We start from the raw sequence: 22,230 nt of genomic DNA, 5'->3' as shown, positions 1-22,230 counted from the left end.
TAATCAATATCCGCCCTTGCCCCGTTCACCACCTGGACACGCAGCTTCCTACTACACAGACACAACAGAATTGCTAACTCGCTAATATTTGATCTAAATTCTGCTAATGTATGATGTTCTCGGTGAATTTAAGGAAGTGCTCGCTTAACGGAAATCTTCCAAACTCAAATATTATCTTAAATTGCGCACAAATTATAACGGTTACACATTTCGCGTTTGTTTCCGCTAATTATACGTAAATTTGAAGTCATTAGCGTCGATGCTCTTTTTTTTGGTTTCTGTAGGTAACTGATACACCGCTTACACATTTACATCAATTGTGATTCATCTTGTACATTCATTATTCCAAAATTACATACACATTCTCGTTTCATTTGTTATACTGATTCCTTTGTGATCTGCTTAGAGATTGGTTTGCGATTCTGAATTTCCCTATACAGTACAGGTAAATATGTTTAAAAAAATCGGGTGGGAGAGCAAACATTTATCCACATAAAGTAATGGTCCCAAATACATATGTCGTTTGTGAGTTACGTTTTCAAAAGTCTCAAAATTTGGGGTTTTTAACAACCACATCACAAAGGATGTCTAGGTTTTCTCGGGTATCATTCTTTAGTGTCGAAAACACAGACCATTTGGCAAAATTTTCATCATTTCTTTGGAAGGTACTAAACGAAAGATTTTGGGCTCTTTATTTATTTGCTCTCCCATTTTTACATATTTGTATAAGAGAACGAATGAGAAATAAAGAAAACAGTTACATTTACAAGGGTTAGTTTACAGTATTGAATGACTAGTCAGGAATTTAAATGGAACAGAAATTTAGCTTTATACCATAGTGGGGCAGATAAATGCCATAAAATGCTTGAATCGTTCAGATGATGATACTACCATGAAATTTAGTATAAGCGCTCCAATAGGGGTATTGTTTAATATGAAAACGGTGGCCACTTAATTCAAAATGGCCGTTGTTTTCCAAGATGGCGACACAGATCATGCAAATATTAACAATTATTAGTGATAAGTAACAACGGCGGCCATTTTGAAGTTTTTAAGTGGCCAGCGTTTTCATATAAAACAATATCCTTGTGGAAGCGTTCATACCAAATTTCATACTAGTATTATCATTTGAAAGATACTTACCACTAATAGCATGTGCCGCCATCTTGGAAAACGGCGTCCATATTAACTTGTTTTATGTGGCCAGCGTTTTTATATTAAACAGTACCCCTTATAGGACATTCATACCAAATTTTGTGCTTGTATCATCATCTGAAAGATACTTGCCATTATCTGCGCCATTTTTACAATGTGTACAGAGTGTAACATACCTACACAAGTATGTAAAAAATCAGGAGACAGAGAGAAAGTAAATTTTTCTCGGTAGTAATAAAAAAGTATAAACGATCAAAAAAATAGTATAAAGGATCAAAAATTTTTCGTTTGGGAAACACACCTCCATAAAGTATATTATAATCAAAAATCATAGATGGCCAATTTTGTTGATATCGTAATTTCGTCCCATTTTTCAGGATGGACCATCTTGTGGTAAGTATTGTTTGCAAAAAAATTAAAGATTATACATTTTGAGACCTTTGGGGAGATGGGACCTAGTACATTTTCCTATTCTAAAGATTTACACACCTCTAGATGCTAAATAGAATTTAACCCACAGAAAAGAATGGTATAAATTAACTTAAAATAGACAATTAATGAGAAAGAATCACCAAAATTTCTTGTTGGGTTCGCTTATCATTCATAAATAATACACACATCTGTTCACTGAATAATCTTCCGTGGGTCGACCTCTTCAGGAATATTAAAATGACTTTGCTACCCAAAATCGCCAAAACGATCGACTCCTGTTTCTATACAACACAAAAATTTCAAATAACTTACATTTATCGGTGCGTCGAGGTTTTCTAATAATATAAAGGTACCAACAATTCGGAAAATTGAATAATAGAACGCCTTGTTCAAGAGAATTGTACCTTTTGTATCGCCTGGTAAATTTGACTACTTGTTGAAAGTGAATTTTAAAAGATGGTTGACGAGGTTACTCGAAATTTAGTAGTTTGAAATTTTGTTTACTCACTGGAATAATTTACCAATGTTCCGTAGTATGGAAATTTCAATTTTCCCCTTGCACTTAGGGTTTTAACAGCCAGCAAACGCTCTAATTAATCGTCTTTAAACTTTTTACTAGTTGCCGTTTAATTCAGAATCTTATTATCATCCCGTATAAGCAAGAGAGGCGCACAAATTAGTTATTAACTAACCACTCCAAGTATAAACGTAATGAAACGTTGTGTACTTTTGACCACAACGCTTTCGTGGTAAACATTTATTTAAACACTTTATATTAGTTTTTGCTCGGAATGAATTTTTAAGTATACCGGTAATGATTTCGTCGAATTCGTGGCAGAGTTTTCCCTTGTAGTTTGGCAATTAACTTCATCTTTCGCAATAAAAATATCACGTACGATTACGCGACTGTTAAATCTTCCGTATACCTCGATTATACGGATTCGTTTTGAAACTAATAAATGTTACGCGATCTGAAATGCCGACTTGCATAGGTTCGTCTTGAAGGTTCGGCCAAGAATCTCTTTCTCCCATTCAATTTTTCCTAATGTAGTCCAAAAATCGAAACGCAAACCAAACTTCGGCCACGCTTTTTTTATAAATGTAAAGGTAGGTATAGCAGAAAATGTGTCCCTCATGCTCCGTAAGAACCAACCTTAAGAATTGAATCTTATCTCCTTGCACACTCGCTTCTTATCTGAAAGCGCTTCATTCTATCGGATTTTAGTTCCGGTATTTTCCCCTATGAAGCAAATGTTAATTAGGTCAGAATGTCATAAAATGAATCTTTTGGAGTCTTTTCGCTCTCACGACAAAAATAGGTCCTCCTATATTAGATTACTACTAAAGGCCCTGCCACACAGCGCTCGGTCTGCGATATCAGTATTCTCTGTAAATGCATTGTACATACCTGCCAAACAGGGAGCGTTCTGACCACGTGGCGGTCCGCTTTTAACAGGTTACATAGAATACAAATATCGCAGACCGCCCTCTGTGTGGCAGGACCTTTAGTTTCTTTAATAGAAGCAGAGCACAAACAAAAATTTCACATTATTTGTTCTCATTAAATTCGCCTCTATAATTCGCATCCAGAAGATTTGCTCTTGATATATTCGGTCCCAGAAGATTCGCCCCCATCCCAATATTAAATTTCTCGTAATTCTATGAGAGAATTGGCTTTGGTGCATTCTCTCCTGGAACCACCACATTCATTGTAATTTACCTTTAAAAAATGTTTTCCCGTGGTTAGAGTTAGTTTTTAAACCTGGAGGGAACGAATTTTTGGAAGCGGTTGCGAAGACGAAGTGAGCGGAAGAATTTTCTTACTTACTTCTCTTTGTAGCGGAGGTGGAGTTAGTTAGAGCGCGCATTTCGGTGGTGGAGAATTTTCTTTGGGGGTAAAAATCCTGTGTGGACATTTTTTGAGCGAATTAAATAATATTAATTTTTAATTAAATGTGCAGGAAAGGCCTTATTCTAATTGCAGTTACTCCAAGAGTTCTTTCAATCTCAATCCTTGAGGTCGAGCTTTTCTCAACTTACATTTTTCCTGAGTGCGTCAGCGGAACTGACTTTTTGTATTCGTTTGTAATCAGTTACTCGTTTATCTCGATAATCAGATTCTTCTCACTGTTTCCGGCGGGGGGGGGGGGCGAATTTTTGGGACCAATGAGCGCGGGTATTTTTGCAAAGAAGGTTTCTTTTTACCTTTTTACTTTTCTTTGGCGCAAATTTTCGGAGACGGAGCTGAATTGAGCAATTGAGTTTTTTTTAAGTAACTTCCGGTGGCAGTGAATTTCTTTTGGGGTGGAAATTATGCGGGCGAAATTTTTGGGGCGATTATTACGGCAGCGAATTTGCCAAGATGCGAATTTTCTTAATGTCTCGTTTACACGACGCCGGTTTGTACACTCTTTTCAGAACTTCTGAACTTTCAGTGATCACTAGAGTATAGGTCACCTCCTGGCGCTTTTAGGCCCTTCCTAGAGCCTTTGAAGTCTTTTTTCAAGTATACTAGGCTCTCATAGCTTTCTGAATGGTCTAGGAAAGTCGAAATAGTGCTTAATTGTACTAATGTACCTACTAAACTTCATTCTTCATCTTTTTAGGTAAACTCCAGAGATATTTACTTTGTTCTAAATACAAAATAATAAAATATTTATACAGGGTGAACATTTTGTCTGGAACAAGGGAGATATCTTCAAAACACGACTTTTATCATATCCAAAATTATAAAAAGTGTTCTACAATCTACGTACTTTAAATTTGTGGCCAGTGGCGTACTTTTGCATGGTGAAGGGGGGCGTACTTTTTTTTAATAACCATCTAGTTTTCGTTACATATTATTAAAGAGTACACTGCAATATAAAAAAAAAAATAAAACTAGTGCCAGATGCTATTAATAAAAATATGCCCCCGTTGAGCATGCATAAGTACGCCACTGGCCACAAATTGAAATTGTTGTTACATCCAGACAAAGTGTTCACCCTTTATAAATGTATATAATAAATCAGAACGTTCACCCAGAAAGCGAGTAGGAGAAATTTACCAAAATCTGATGAAGTTACTTTAAATATCGGTGCCAACTTATGAGAATGTGAAACTTTTTGTTGGTATAAATCAAATTGGGCCGCACGCGTCATCAATTTCCTGACAAGTTTTATCTGGCGGCTCGAATGCAAACATTTCTGACATTCGGCATTAGAAAACAAGTAATTGATGGTAGGGACATTTCATTTCGGGTAAAGCGTAAATCAAAGTGAGTTTGCGCCCTTTTAATGGCGAACAGGTATTTGACTGTAAGTTATAAGTGGAATATGAACAAATTGTTTCGAGGATAGTTGAACTAATTAAGGACATTAACCTTGATCCTTATTTTCTTTCGCATCCCCTCGATAAAGCGCGCGTGTCGCTATATAGAATGAGGGGTTGTGATGGCAGCGTCTTGCAGCAATCCGAATTGTTGTCTTTAGTTGAAAGTCCGCCATTTCAATTTTTTACCATATGCAGATGTAAAGGGGTAGTTTACATAGCGCAAGCGTAGCCCGCCCATATCTCTATCGATATTATGTAAAAAGAGCGTACGCGTGCGCGACCTAACGCGTTTTATATGTACATTTTTATAAGAACCCTTCAGGTATGACCCGATATAAAATTTCAACCCTTAAAAGGGTAGCCAATAGCAACCTGCTAAGCTTTCAGCGTTTCCCGTCTTTGACATATGAGCTCTCGTACGCTCGCTCTTCCGCTTCTTTTTTTTCTGTAATTATAAACACGAAAAGGTTTAGCGCGAAGAGCGAGAGGGTTGGCAAAACCCACAAACGGATTGCCACATGCCGTTATCATTTACCATTTTTACTCCTTTGAAAGCGTGTGCTGTTATTGTTCACACACGCCTGTATACACAATCATACCTGGGGTGGCAACCCTTAATGTTAATAGCGAAAACTCTCTCCCCGGCGTGCGTTTCCTTGCACATCATCAGCTGTACCTACCAAACAAACAACCTATGCGCTCCGGAACAAATCTTAAGACTTTTTTATACAATCTTCAGAAACCTCCCGAAATAATATATTATTGTCACAATGACGCGTTGTCGCATTACGGACTTTAATCCGAAACTTAATTCGGCTCCGGGAGAACGAGAAAAAAAAACATTGTAATGTCACCTTTTTCTCCTCGCGTCTCGTTATAAATATCGATTTTCCTCTCTAAGTAGCCTTCGGTTTTACTACAGCAAAACGTGATTTAAGCTGAAATAAAACTAAGTTAGATAAAAATAAAATAGGGATATTTTAGTCGGACCGCAGGGGTGGAAATTCTTTTGAAGATTCGCAATTCGATTCGAGAGAGGCCTAAGTAAATTGCGGCCTGCTTTCTCCAGACGCTTTCATGGCCGATCCAGAAACGAACGGACATCACTCTCCGTGCCGGACAAGACGAGACAAGACGAATTCGGGAAATAATGTGAATACGAAAGAAGGAACGCGTCTGTTTACTTTTTTGCGACTGATTACGCTTGAATGGATAAATCATGTCGGCTGTGTGCACATGTCTTGAATTTCTGTTCGGTTTTTTTCGAATTTTCAGTCTGCACATGATATAGGTACAATGAATCAACCCCATATGTGCATATGTAGCGTTCTTCTATATGATCGAGAAAAGCAATTCACAGTCTCATCTATCTGCAGAAGTCCTCTGATTATGTTTCCAATATTACCTTAACTCGTTAAGGGCAGTATTCGCCATAAAGTCAGTCAATTTCGATTCACTCGATTATGCTAACCTGTCTAAAATTCCGTGCAACAATCCTGATCCCTTTCATATACTGTGGACAAATATTCGCTTGGACACCAGCAATGCCGATCCGTGAACTGTCAAGACCCTAGGCCATCATACTAGCTAGAGGGGGGTTAAAAATGAAGCTTAGCTTAGCTGTTAAGTTGTTTAACATTTTATTTCCCATAACAAGACAGCATTCAGTTGTTCTTATTTCAGAAAACAAATGAGTAACGAAAAACAATTGAATTTTTTTAAATCGTAGTGCACCTTTTCATTTGTCTCATTTGATGGAGATTTTTCTCTCTTTTCGATGATGTTACACCCTAATACAAGAAAATTTTTCAAAAAACTTTTTGTAATCATCATCAATAACATTAATCTAGATATCCAAGTGAACGTGTACGTTTCTTATTAAACCTTGAAGACAAAATGAAATTAGCAATAAAATGGTAACAGAGGTACACATTCATTTGTTTTATTATGATGTAGGATATCTAGATTAATGTTATTGATGAGTCTTTTTTCAAAAATTTGCTTGTATTAGGGTACTAACATGCTACAATATCGAAAAGAGAAAACAAATCTCTATCAAATGCTCCTAATGAAAAGATGCACTGCCATTAAAAAAAATTCAAATGTTTTTCGTTACTCATTTGTTTTCTGAAGTAAAAACAACTGAATGGTGCCTTATTATGGGAAACAAAATCTGAAACAACTTTCATATAGAAAAATGTTGTATAAATTCGATATTTACCGAGATATATACTATATTCTATACATAATGGGCACCCTGTATGTAGTAATTCGCAAAGTTGTTTGTCATTTTTGGATATATTTATAGTGCGCCCACGGATTTTAATAAGGTGTATACGACAAATTTCTTCGAGTTGAGTCTTCACGTTCTGAGGATCGCTCCTGATTAGTCTCAAACTAAGATATTGAAAAAATGAACCAAATCAATTAATATACACGGTGTTTATTGCCGAATTCTAAAAATTGGTCAAGGGTAAACTGTCTTTATTTTAGCAGATATAACAAAAATGTATTACAAAATGTTGTTTGGAATTAAAGGTTATGGTAGACTTTCAATTTTATACAAGCCAGCCTACTTTGATTTTTTTCACCAGCATCCATTACTTTTCAACTCGTGTTGGTAAAGAAAATCAAAGCAGGCTGATTTGCATGTAAATTGAAAGCCATACCATAACTTTTAATTCTAAACAACTTTTTCCAATACATTTTTGTTATATCTGCTAAAATAAAGAGTAAAGACAGGTATACTCTTTACTAATTTTTAGAATTCGGCAAAAAAACACCGTGTATATTAATTGAATCGGCTCATTTATTCACTATCAGTTTGAGACTAAACAGAAACGATCTTCAGAACAATAATATCAGACTCTTAAAAAAAATTGTCATATACATCTTACATGCACTCAATCTGTGGACACGCTGTATATCTTAAAAAACGAATTTTAAGTACTATACCCGGGCTGGGCAACCGATCGATACGGAAGAGTCATTTTACCACAATTCGCAGTTTGTAAAGAGCCACTAAAAATGTTCGATTCAATATTATAGTATTCGGTTATACACAGTGCGCGTCCGTCTTTCCTAGCCCATACCTGGTAAAAAATATAAAAAAATCTTTTGTGCAAATGTCAACTAGAGATGGTTGGGCAGAAATTATTTTTGAATGTACAGGATGTCAGATTTTTACGGTGTCAATAAATATCTGATTTTTTAAATAGAACACCGTGTATATTTTTACTTGTTTCAATGTCATTTGTTAACCTCTACTTGGAAACGTATTCATTTTTTGTTTTTTTGTCAACGTGGCCAACTTATTAATTTTTTCCCGAAGAGTTCGCCATAATTTTTGTAATTAAGATATACTTTTGATCAATCATTTTAATTCGAGTAACGAGCAACACTTTGATAACGAGAAAGTTGGATTTAGTGGTACAGGGCGTTCACAAGGAAATGGTAAAACTTCCAAACTTCATAGTCCCATAACTCTTCTTTTTCAAATGGCACTACCACTATTTTATTTCGCTATTTGATTGTTTTCAATTTTTATAAGGGGTGCCCTGTGCTTAAGGCCTGATGTAAGTTTTTAGGTTATTCAATATTTTTCACAGGAATACCTACCCATTAATTAATTACATGTTGATACACCTAAGCAGGCTGATGTGATAATAAAAAACAAAAAATGCCAGAAAGTGTCACAAATTAATTATTTGCTGCAAGTGTACTTTCTATTTCGTAATAAAGTGGATGGTTTGTGCGTTTCTAAATGCAAAAAATGTTAAAAAATGATACTATATACAGCGTGGGTCATAATAAATTCCGGAGCGGTCGAGTGTCTCGATTGTCTATAAACCGATTTTTTTCAAATTAAAGTAAAGCTGTAGGGTAAAATTTAAAGAACTCATTGGTCCTGACAATTCTATTTTGGACGGATTTTTTTCCAATGGAACAGCCTGTATATATTTTTTTATTTTTGTATACATTGTTGCTAGTATTTCTGAATGCTGTTTTATTGTGTAATCAAAAATAAAAAATATACAGGGCGTTTTATTTTGAAAAAAAATGCATTTTCCTGAAAAAATCGGTTCCTTGAAAATCGAGATATTGGACCGTTCCGGGACTTATGGCGCACTATGAATTAAAGTGGCCCCTATTATCGGGTCCTATGCGGGCAAAAAACTCCCCGGGTCCGACTATTTTATTTTCTATGAGAAACCTTTCAGAATGAGTGTTGTAACTTGTAAACGATATAACTAGCCCTGAAAAGAGTAATTACGCTTTTCCATGAGGCAACTACAAACATTAATAATAAACGTTTGGTTAGGTGCCAACAAATTGATTTATCGCACACAGTAAATTGTAAACGCGTTCTGTTCACATGGCTTCATAACCTTTTATGACGATCAAAAGTATAAAAGAAAACCAAAGTATTTGCAAGTAAATTTGAAAGAGACGATAAAGACTATAAAAGCGAAAAAAATGACATTCCGTACAAAAAGATTCAAACAATGAAATATATCTTAACTAACAGTCCTGATGAACCTCATTCCTGTAGGAGCTTCGCGAAGCTCCTTCGGAATATACCTTAAAACACCTTAAAAGAACCTACGTTCTAAATCTCGTCTCTTTTCGACTGCAAAACATAAAATCATATTTTGTCCTGTTCCCGTTCCCTTGGGAATTTCGAAAAGTGTTTTACTAACTCGCGGGCCTACGCCCAACGGTTGCCCTAAGTTTCATCCTAATCTGATGAATGATTTAGACAGGCATAAGAGCACGTATGCCTAAGTACTTGACTTTCTGGTACCGGCACATAACCGGCTATGCGCAGAAGACTTCGTGGAGCACTAATAGGTGCGTGCAATTAATAGAATGCGAATAGTGGGGGTGCGTGATCTTCTTACGCGCCGGGTACAGTAGTTCGTTATATAATCACACTGTGCACATTTTAAATCTTTGAACACTTGTGCTTTAAGAGATTTAATTTCAGAACGTTTTCTTATTTACTTTTATAATAATTTTCTTTATACTTTTTTCGTGTTTTTTTTCGCTATTTTAATAGTTATTCTACTATTCGGGCTGGAGACGAATCCAACAAATCAAAAATCATGGTCGGCTGAGCCGTTCTTGACTTGAGAGTGGTGTAACATACACGACTTTATTTTATATATGTACCTGGTGATCCAAAATATCTGAGGACAGTTTGAATTTCCCGCAAAACTGAGCATTTTTAATGTTGGTAATATATCAAATGTCATTTATATAAAAGCACTGGCTGATCAATTTAAAGTATCACTAAACAATAATCACAGTTAATTAATTGAAGAAAATTAATTTATGAAGCACAGATTCACTCTCCGGTGCATGATTTCAAATATTCATTCTAACTTTGACCGGGGAATAGTCATGCTCATTAAACGACCACCGTAAAGGTATTTTCCTCAGTTATTTTGGATCACATGGTATAAAGATTTCTTGTATAGTCCCCAAAATACCAAAGAAATCTCAATGAAAATATTTCGTAGAAGATTTGTAAGGCGATTCCTGGTCATTTTATGTAGATTTTACTTGAGTTCCACAAAAAAATCAGAGGAGGAATTAATTATTGAAGGTACCATCACCTTTAAACATCTCATCCCGTCTGAATGGCACTCTACACCTATTTTCTTCTAGTTTATGGAGCCGCCCACCTGTCTTAACTGCTTGTTTCGATAGTTCCCGCAAGGGCACTCTCTCTGGGAGTGACGGGTGTGACGTACCCGCGGACCCTAGTCTTGCCTTACAGCAATTTTAAAAAACGCCCGCACCTTTACGCCCTGTTTTTAGAGTTTCAAGTTGTAATCATGGCCACAGAACGAAAATTTTCAAAATTCTTCTTCGGTGTCACTTGTATTGCCTTTTAACTTTTAACGAGTTTATTTACCACTGAGCACTAATTTGCGTTAAGTCATGGGACGGTTTTTATACCTACAAATTTCCTGGAAAATAGAAAGTTTCTCTGATAGGAATTCTCACACGATTCTAATAATAATAATAATATTTCGGGCATTGTGCGTGTGTGCAACATCCTGTTGAAACCAACAGTTTCCAACTTTTGCTTTTTGGTGCCGTGCATGGTTGTATTCGTAATAAAAAATGCTACTCAATACAGTATGCACTTTTTTACGGGTCATATAAATAAAAAATAAAAATACAAAAAAAAATATAAAAACAAAATCGGTAAATTTCGGGTTTTCAGACATATCTTCGGAAATAATCGGAATTTTCTGGTTTCCTTTAAAGGATGACCATTGACCATCTTCGTATCTGCTATGGTTTTCGAGATCCCCATGATAGACATATTTATCTTGAACACAGTGTATATCGGAATTGGTTCCTAAAAGTTCCAAAAAATCTCAACTTTTACGGCAATAAAAGTATAAGTACCCAATTGCACCTTTTTGACTACTCACAATGGTTTGGGAAAAATTCAAATTAGAAAGTAATTGGTTGCTTAACAAAAACTTAAGTGAAAATTGAGTATAAATCTTATCAGACTTTAAGTTTTATTAACAAAATGTCTCGCGATAAAATAATCGTTAGTCTAAGTGCTTCTACAAGAAGAAGCTGTCAGTATAAATTTGAAAAATTACCTGCCGATAAATCGCGTATTTTTAAGAAAATTTGGTCGAAGAACCGCCGGAATTTAATATATCATCAACAGGTAGAGGGAATTATGATTGACATGTTAATAGAACTTAAAACGGTATTTATGTGTAGGAGAGCGAAGGATTTGTGCTTCCTTAAAAAAAATACAAAACGGAAAGAGTGCGTTCCTTTGTTCAAAATCCTGACCAGCGCAACTAGTTTTCGATTACCTACGGTAGTTTATGACAAGTACATGATCGACTCGATTTTTCTTTCATTCTTTTTTTGTCGATAAACTCGCCTTGTCTAATTGGGGGCGTTATCGCGCATTTTGTAATCGGGATCGATTGTCTCAGTTTTTACGTGACGTGAGAGAAACAATCGGGAGCCGAGCAATATCATCGAAAGATATATAAATGAGCAAAGAAATAAAAGTGGGCACTAATAGTCTGCGACCACATTAACCTTTTCCGAGGTCGAAGAAAAGTATTACGACGATTGCACCTTGATTTAAACCTTGCCTAGTCCATTATAACTGAGGAAAGCATAGTTGCCAACCTCGTAACTACCTATCCGCAGAAATAGAGCTAGTAATTGAATTGTCTTGTTGGCAAGCCTGAAGTGCCGCTGTGGATAGAGCGAGAAACCCGCCTACGATTTAACTGCCGACCCCCAATACTCATAGAAGTTGGTAATTGAATTTTACCCCAACATATATTTGCAGCCAAATAAATTCTATTTCAATACAAGACGATGTTTTGACCTTTTTAATGGGACCAATTCTATTTACCTCTTCTCTTCTCTTCTATCTCTTCGATTCGAGGATTCCGGGCGAACGACTCACGCTAGAAATTACAATGGCAGGCAATTTAAACACTTTTCGGTAATTTCAATTTGAAGATGGAATAAATAAAATTTCTGCCGCCGCTGCTGCGACCCGACAACCCTCTAACGGGCCAATCATTTCAACCTCTGTACGGTCACGATAACATCACCCCATCCCTAAAAAAGTATATTAAAGAATGGCTGTTCAATGATTGCGTATTTGGATATAGAGGAGATGTAAATGAAAATACAGCCACCTCTCCGACCTCGTATTTTATTCGTTGTTGAAGTTTGCGCGGTTGATATTTGATATCAATAAGGGATGATGAAGATTGTGAGCACTGCACGTTGATGTACGCTCAATTTTGCGGCAATTTACACGAGCAGTAGCTAGTTTATTTTTAAACTTTCATCCACTTACTTTTCGAGTAAACGCTCTTTGCGTTACTGGTACAATTGAAATTAAGAAACACGTCCCCATTGACTGTGGCAAAGAATACACAAAGACGCAACTCAAAAGGCTTAACCGTCACTTCTACTTTAGCGGGTTATGTAATGTTTTTAGCATCACCTTGTATCATTTCACATAAAAGACGTTAAACGGTTTTTCATTTTTAACGGAAACTCGACGCAGCACCAAGTCAAAGGCGTCCTAACTTGATTAAATATATCAAAGTGATCGACGAGGGGTGCAAAAACCGTTGCGAGGATGTATTTTCTTTTTAGGCAAAAATTCTTTTTTAATACATTAACCAGCCGAGAACACAAAAGATGACAGACTCGCTGTAAAATTTTTTAGGGTTTAATGGTGTTATTTGAACTTTTTTTTCTGCTTTTATCGAAACCCTTGAGAAATTCCGTTGGATTTCTAAAAAGCCGTTTTTTATAAAGACGGATTTGGGTCAGAATATCCATTTTTTAGTAACCTTCCCCCTAATATTTTAGATTTTTTAAGGGTAAAGTGCTCCTTTTATTCATACTCTATTGCGATTTTACCTTAACTTGTCAGTTTTGTGTTTAAGAAAATGGGGTGGCTGCTTTTTATACCTATTCGGCTTTTTTATGTGTGTGAAAAGAATAAGGACGAATTTTAAGCGAGTAAACGTGGGAATTTTGATATTTTCGCCTAAAAAAGAATCTAATCTGTTTTGTGTTTTGGAATTAAAATCACCCTCCGATAAGCGATTGCATTTTCTGCACATGACAGTTAAGAACGGAATTTATTCATAAATTCCGACCCGAATTTGAAAACAAAATCTGAGCGAGTGGTGGGGTTTTGAATGCGAAAATTGATACGTCGCAGAGATCAAATTGATGTTAGGAGGAGATTTGGTTCTAATTTGAATCGTTTATCGGAAGGATTATGCAAAACCGTTTACCATTGGCTCCGCAGCCTCCAATAACCGCTAAGATTTCAATGTAACAAAAGCCTTATAATACCGTTGATATTTGAACACACGCGAGAGTTTGAAAAGGGTTCCCTTATATATAAAGGTATAAAGTATACATAAGTAACAAAAGCAAATATAAAAAATATATATCGGTTGCTACTTTACAACACGAGTTCTGCACGCTTTTAACATTTGTCATGAAAAGCTAGTAAAAAAAAAACGGTTTGAAAGTGAAACATATTTTAAAACACGCTTTTGTGCGCTACACGGCAGGTTTTTATATAGATTCTATTCTTTTCAAAGATTCTTTTGTGCTCTACGTTGGTAAACCAACCCCTTCAGGGTAGATTTTATAAAATCGCAATGCAAATTTTTTCATTGTGACGCTTTATCCCAATGAATGAAAATAATTAAAGTGTTCATAATTTCATTATGATTTGAAAGGCTGTGTATGGCTTATTTCCATTAAAATTAGGTGTATAACAACCCAGACCAACAACGAAGTCACACACAATCTATTTCAGTGATTTGATTTGAGTTACATTTACACCCCTAAAGTAAATTTAAGTCTCTGCAAATTGCGCTAGTTTTGCTATCTTTCTTTTGGCTAACAAATTGGCACCATATATTGGCATACATTTTATTAAGGTGACAAGGAAATTCTTTGTATGTCATTGTTATAATTTGATGGTTACCTAACACTAAACTACCCTCTTCTGTTTCTCAATTTTGGGGCTGCAACAGCAAAAAATACTTGAACAAATAATATAATCATAAATCTCGATACTCACTATAAGTGAGTTTTCTCACCGTGAAATGACATTATTTAGAACCGAATTAAATGGAAACGCTTTTCAATTGAGTATTTCATAAAATTTAAATAAAACTCCGTCCGTACGTCTGTGTACATGATAACTCGCGAACGGTTTCGAATTTTCCAATTCTGTTTTCATTGTTATGTAAATGTTTATCATCACCCAAGGAAGATTAAATCTTCAGTAACCCAAGAGCTCGTTTTCTATATTTGTACCAGTTTATTTTAGTAGGTATATAGGTAATTTGATAATAAACTCGCATAAATCTGCATGCGTTTTATGTCCCCTGCTTTAAGGGGTTAATCCCCGAATCCCAAAATCTAATTGTTTCTTACGTAAATCATGGTCTATCTGTATACTAAATTTGAACTTTATAGGTAGGTATCTATATGTCAAAGCGGTTTTGAGTTGTTGTGCGAGCGGACTTTTTTTATTTTACTATATCAAAAAACACTTTTTCTTATTAATTTTGGTGCGTAGAATCCAAAACGATTCGTACTTTATCGATTAGACGTCTCAATTAAAAGTTATGGACTAAAAACCAATTTCGAAAGAAAATTCAAAGGGCTGTAACTTTTGATCTAGTAGCCCAATCTTGGAACTGTTTGAAATTATGGAATCTACAGGCCATATTCTATAAGAAAATGTTTTTTTCCGGTCGATCTGAGACAATTTTTTTTTGGAGCCTCAAAAAAAGGCAGTGTACAACCTTCCTTTTTTACCAAAAATCGACTACACCAAAATTTCTCGAGAAAACACTTTTTCTTATTTATTTTCGGGCGTAGAATCCAATATCAATTCGTGCTTTTTCGATTAGACTTCTCAATCAAAAGTTATGGACTAAAAACCAATTTCGAAAGAAAATTCAAAAGGCTGTAACTTTTGAACTAGGAGCCCAATCTTGGAATTGTTTGAAATTATGGATGCTACAGGCCACATTCTATAAGAAAATGTTTTTTCCCGGTCGATCTGAGACAATTTTTTTTTCAAGCCAAAAAAAGGCAGTGTACAGTGGCACCACGCTCAGAAAGTCCCTGACAGGGCGTGTCCGAGGGCGTTAGAAATTTAGACCGTACATTCTAATGCAAAATTTAAAAACACTTTAAGGGAATTACATACCTTATCAGATCGTAGATCCAAGCTATATGCGTCTTGAAAAAGACTAGATTGTATAAAACTGGAGACGGAAAACGTAAAATAAAGCAAATATACAAGAGGAAATGTGTAAACTAAAACAACGTGAAGCGTCAACTGTCAAAACGGAATAATTAATAATTATGGCGCGGAATGTATCGCGTCGTTTTGCAGACTTTCTATTGGTCAGCCTGAATTATTTCAAAATTAGTTCGCATATTTTCCGGAGCTTTTCTGAGCATGGTGGCACTGTACAACCTTTAGCCTTTAGACACAAACTGTTTGTGACCGTTAAACACTCTCAAGGGCCTAAAAGCTCCCTCAAATTTCGTAAAGGGTTTTGAAGGCTCTTCAATATACAAACAAAAGATTATTAGAAGCTCTTTAGAAGAACTTTAAAGGGTTCTATAGTTCTCTGAAGAGAAAAACAGTTGGGGACTCATAAAATAGGTACCAGAAAAATTTCTTGAGATTTAAAAGCTCGAAAGTGACGGTACAAGCTTTTTAGAAGCGCCATTGGTGCTCGAGAACCTTCTTCCGATTAGTGCGTTTAGAGGGTAGGTTGTTGCTTTAGTTTTTGAGAAAGTTTGAGTAAGTTCACCCTGAAAAGGACCAGAAGGACATCTTCCTACAGGTCCTGTTAACTTGGCACTCGCACTTAGAGATTTGGTAGTCATATTAATATAAAGCAATGTGCTCGTTATGTGCTCAGATTCGCTACCGATAATAACTCTGCGCCATTATCGTTTATAAGAACCCTTTATTGTATACAGGGTGTCCGAAGAGTGTAGACTATCGTATATATTTTTCTAAATATTCATTTTATCGAACAATCTTCCAAATAAAAGTTATTTGGTATTTAATTTCATTACATTGTTCTAATAATTTTTTTCTTTTATCGCCCCCCTAAGTTGGATTTGGCACGACATACAAATACACTGTGGATGTTTATGAAGCATGTTGAAAATAAAATGGTGGAGTCTCAAAATAACTATGAAATTTAAATTTCCTTCTTTTCTGTATATATAAATAAATCAATAAATGTACTAATTTAATATTGTAATTTTGATATGCATAATAGGTTTAATTTTTTGGATTGTAGAAAAAAAATTCCTACATAAAAACGGTATGTATTGTAAAAAAAAATAAAAATTAACTTATTCCCCCCTTCAGAAAGTCTTTTGATTTTAAATAATAATAAAAAAAAAGAGATTAAAAAAACAGGGTTGCGCTTTTGTTTAAAAAAAATAATATGATGAGGTTCTTAAACTATCATGGCGTAAAGATATCTTCTTACGGCGCATTTTAGCGCATACCTAAGAGTACATAGAAACATGATACAAAAAAGTAACTTTTAACCCCCCCCCCCCCCATGCATTTTAAGATTTCTAAAGAACTATAATGACGCAAGAGTTATTATGGGTAGCGTATGTAAGCGCATTTCTTTATAATAATGTGACTATCAAACCTCAAGGTGGGACGGGGGGGGGGGGGTGTTAAAGAACCCGTGGGAAGATGCCCTTTTGGCTCTTGTCAAGGTGAACCTACTATTCATAAAAATGTCTCTTTTCAATAATAGGTTTTTTTTCGCAAATTTCTCGAAAACTGATTCAACCACCTACCCTCTAAACTAAACCCACTTAATCGAAAAAAGGTTCGCAAGTACTCTTGAAGATCAATGCGCCTCTCAAAATTCCTGTGAAGCTTATAAACATACTTTCAGAGCTTTTAGACTTCAAGACTTGATTCCATTTTAATTTGTGCTGATCTGAAAATCAGTTTTCCTTGAATTGAAACGCGGAGGCCAATTTATCTATATCTGTAGTAAATGTTAGGGCTAAGAGTCAAGGCGGCCCCCGAGATTTGAGTGCAGAAGCTACCGAGTACCGTAAGACCATTTTCGAAACTGTCAACGGCACAATCCCATCCCATATGCATCGAGCACAACTAGTTAATGTAGTAGTAGAAATTGGACCTTAAAAACCGGAGGGCTGAGAGTCAAATTGGCCCCCGCGTTTCCGTTCGAGGAAAACTGATTTTCCAGATCAGCACAAGTTTGTATTTTCTAAATGCAACTCGCTGTACAACTTAACGTCAATTCTTTTCCATTGTTCTTCCTGATTACATATAGTTTTTTTTAATTTTAGCCATGAACCAAAAATAAAATTTTTATTTTTTTACTGTTTTTAAATAGTAGGCGATGGATATATGGAGATTTTGTTTTGTTTCTTGTGTCCATAGTAACTAAGACCAATCAATGAAAACGAATGACCGTAGAATCATATAAAAAAATATAGGTTGTGATAAATCAATGTAATCAAGAAAAAGAATGCAAAAAATTGACGTGAAGATGGTATATCTTTAAAAACAGCTGAGATACACTCCCGTTTCAACCAAAATAGGACACACGGTACATAATAACCCGCGAACGGTTCCGAATTCTGTTTTCAGTATTAAGTAGGTTAATCAAGGGACTAACTGATTAAATTTTGGTCCTTTGGACTTTCTGCCCGTCCGCCTGTGTTTGTCGCTCGTTGTCTATAATGGTTCGAAACAGTTTATTTGTAGAGCGATTTGTTAGACATTTTTACAATAGATCCCCCTTTCCCCTCATTTTTTAATTGTCTAAAATGGGAGTCATTCTTTAGAACCTTAATATTCCAAAACGTACAACGTAGTTTGAGTCAAAAAGAATATTCCTTTTCTTTTTGTGAAGCATTTCTTCGATTTATGACCACCAATGGTAAACAATTTAAAATTATCTCAATGGGCGAAAAGCCCACAAAAAAGTGCCAGCTTAGACTATTTTGGGCCTAATTTTTTTATACCTACAGTAGAATATAAAAATTATAAATACATTAGTATAGGTACTAATTTAATTCTCGAAAATAAAACTATCCGCTTATACTCAACATTCTCTGCTCTTAAAATGATTCAGGAAAACACCGGCGTTATTTCTAACAGAAATGTTGGACATGTGCAGATATAAAAAAGTTTACTTTCAAAACTGTAAGGGATGGATATTCTTATATAGGTCGATTTGAACAGATTTAGATTACATTATTTTGAAGTAGGTCCTTAATAAACATGTAGGTATGTTTGCTTAAGGGTGAAATTCGAGGTGAAACTACTAAGGTGTGTTCAGTTTAATTATTTTTAGCTTTAGATCTGCTAATAGTTTTGCTACTTCATTTAGGAACATCCTATATGCATGTGTGGAGGTGTTTAGCATATTTTGCTAGAGGAAAATGAAACTTTCTTCGTCTTCGTTTCAATTTCTTGCAAGTTTACAAATATTTTGTTCAAAGAGTCCCCAACGCATTATCGTCAATGCTCTTTGCTGGCACTCCAAGCGATCACCCCCGCCCCCTTGATTTGTTCCTATGGATTACCATAAGGAATTTTTTATAAAATATAACACTCCTTACGGAATTTGTGCATATCCAAAATGATTAATTACCCCAAAGTCTCATTGTACCAATTCGATGCTTTGATTAGCTTGTGACTAATTACATTTCCAATTGCTAATTGGCAACCTTAAACTATCAACTACAAGAGTCGTGCAAGAAAAATCTTGATAACGCCGTCGCATCAGCGATTTTTCCATTCTCTAATTCATATGCTAATTGCATGCTAGCAACAACGTTTTTTTTTACCTATAGGTAGATCTCGGGTCAATACTACACCGTAACATGCGATATGATTAATCAGTGACCCATACCGATCTCTTTGTGAATACCGACGTATGCATTAGGAGGCAACGGTAATTGATCTTAAGTCGATTTAAAACAGTTCTAGAATCTTTCTTTATTGGACTTATGGGAATTTTTGTTATTTCACCAAGTATAAATTATAGCGGAGCTTTTGACTCTCTTAATCGAGCACGCAAAAAAAAGATGTAAAGCTATCATAATTCCATATTAAATTAATTATTTTTAATAGAGAGAGAAGAGATCGGAATCTAATTTCCCACATTGTTTTCTTTAAAGCTCTTCGTTCGGAATATTAATAACGATCGAGGCAATAATGCACTGCCTTTGTGTTATACATTTGAGGCTGTACGCGGATTGTAATTAATTATACAAAAGGTCAATTTACGAATTGGGAGTTCATTAACAGCCAATGAATTAATATTTATGATATAACATTCAAACAAACTGTTTTAAGTTATTGCAGACTTTTTCAGGCGATTTCGGGGTTTAGGTCATTTCCAATAGATGATAGTAAAAGTGACGATCTCGAAAAGACAAGACCAGGTAACTTACCACATGTGTATAGTTAAGCTATACCACTATCAATATTTTTCTTTGATACTGAACCTTTCTTTTTGAGTTATGATGCTTTTTCTAATGAAATGGATTTTTTAAAAAGGTCCCTTCTACTCTACCGATTGACGCTTTGTTTCTCAAATAAAAAAATGATTTTTGTTTCTTTGACTAAACAAATTGATGTGCACAATCTCGATTTTTTTGGAAAAAACAGAAATTTTGCATTTCCATCCAAGAGCATTGTCTCCCGTAGGAAACGAGTAGGATCTCTCACGTAATAAATAAACACTTCTTTCGATCTACTGAAAATATGAAAAGGAAAGGCCAGGAAATTATTATAATTTCATGAATACACAGCAAAAAACGATAATCTATATACGTATACCGCACACAAGCCGTAAAAAATTAATAATATTGACACTTGCATGATTTAACCGTTTCGTGCTAAATAATTAATGTTAATGAACAACGTCGGTGGACACGCAACGGTCATACGCGTTAAAACAGTTGCAAATAAATAATTCACGCCGTTTCAACGTAAAAATCAAAAATCTCAGCCTACAAGTTAATTACGTTCCCAAATTAATTCATGCGTACTTCGTGTCAGTCGGCCATAAAATCGAACGAAATTCTTATTTATTTACCCAGTTCGCTACGTAATTATTCGCTTAATGCGCGGATATTTTGAAATTTTTAGTTTTAACTAATAAAGATTTTGTACTTTGCGAGGCGTAGGTACCTGGATGAAATACGAGGCTGCTTCGGAAAGGAATGATTAGGGCGCCCCCTACTGGGAGCGCGGTGCCGACCTCGTAATAAAATCATCTTCAGATACTATATAAATATTAGCTTACATATGTTTTATCGCGTTTTGTTTTATTAATAAAAAAACGTACGATTCAAGTGGAACACATTAATTAATAATAAAAGTTTATTATGGTACGTCGAACCTATTTCTACATATTTTATTCATAATATTCATTTGTTTCTAACAATTCGTGTATGCAAAATATCGCGATGGATTTGCATATTCAGCGAGCGTGATTTTTTAAAGACAATGAATGAGTCTATCTATGAGTTACGATTAAGGATTCAGTGAACTTCTCCATTATAATCTACTAATTTGAATTTAATTAAGGCATTATCCCATATATTCGAATTACAGGTATAGGTTCTTCGGCGATTCGCTTTAGACCGCTGTAAGCGTGACTAAAAAAACCGAAGGTAATTAATATTATGTAATTAAAATTTCATTGGCATGCATGCGAGTAGTAAAACTGTTTGGCATTGGTCAGATTTCTATTATTTTTTGTTTTAACTATGCAAATAACTTCACTTTTACCTTTTTTTTCTTCATTGGATTTAGTGGGTACCTTCTGAAACAATTGTCACCACTTCTTTATACATAAAACAAAGCCGTGTATGTTACACCACTTATAAGATAGCTCAAGAACGGTTGGACCGATTTTAATGATTTTTGATTTGTTGAATTCGTCTCCGACCCGATCCCGACCTGAATAGTAGAACCCGAATAGAAAAAATATAAAGAAAGTAAACAACAGAACAACCGTCCAATCAAATGATTTCAATCTTATCAATCCTCAAATTAAAAACTATCAAAATAAGGTTATCCGCGATTCGATTAACTGTAAATCAGGTGTGTAATAATGGCCATTAGACCAATAAACGCTTGTCGCTTAAAAATACGCCATACTTCCCAAAAATTTAAAGTGTACACGTTGTAATTGTGCAACAAACACATTCTGAAACGACATCTCTTAAGACATAAGTCTTCCAATGATTTAAAATGTGCACAGTGTGATTTTGCAACACATCTCTACCATGTCATGTTATATATATGTCTAAATTGTTCCTGCGATTGCATTAAACTTAGTTAGTAAAACACTTTCCGACATTCCCACGGGAACGGAAACAGGAAAAACCCCATATTATTTTACGCAAATAAAAAAATTGAAAATTAGTTTCAGTTTCATTCAATTAATGGAAACTAATAAAAGGATCACATTTTGGGATTCACTACCTATTTCTCGATCCCATTCAATGATAAAAAAATTCGTTAAGCCGCTTGTGAGTAAGAGGTGAAGGTGTAGTTCCGGTGTGACTCAGACAGACAGACTGACATAAGGAGCGCAAAAGTGCACTTTTTATTTTTTGAAAGTGTAAGTTCACTAAAAATCCGTTTTTTGGTACGGGTGTTTGTCCGTCCGTCCCTGTGAGCGGGGAGATCTCGGCACTGGACAGTCGTAGAAAGCT

The 22,230-nt window shown here is 35.3% G+C and overlaps 1 protein-coding gene across 2 annotated transcripts in view; it reads right to left on the bottom strand.

Moving 5' to 3' along the window:
- LOC116169594 (POU domain protein 2-like) overlaps positions 1-22,230 on the bottom strand; it is a 95,622-nt gene that overhangs the window by 35,852 nt on the left and 37,540 nt on the right. The window lies entirely within an intron of this gene.

The sequence above is a fragment of the Photinus pyralis genome, unplaced genomic scaffold (assembly GCF_008802855.1).
Source record: "Photinus pyralis isolate 1611_PpyrPB1 unplaced genomic scaffold, Ppyr1.3 Ppyr1.4_LG4, whole genome shotgun sequence".
Lineage (NCBI taxonomy): Eukaryota > Metazoa > Arthropoda > Insecta > Coleoptera > Lampyridae > Photinus > Photinus pyralis.
This window is presented reverse-complemented; position numbering and strand designations above follow the sequence as displayed.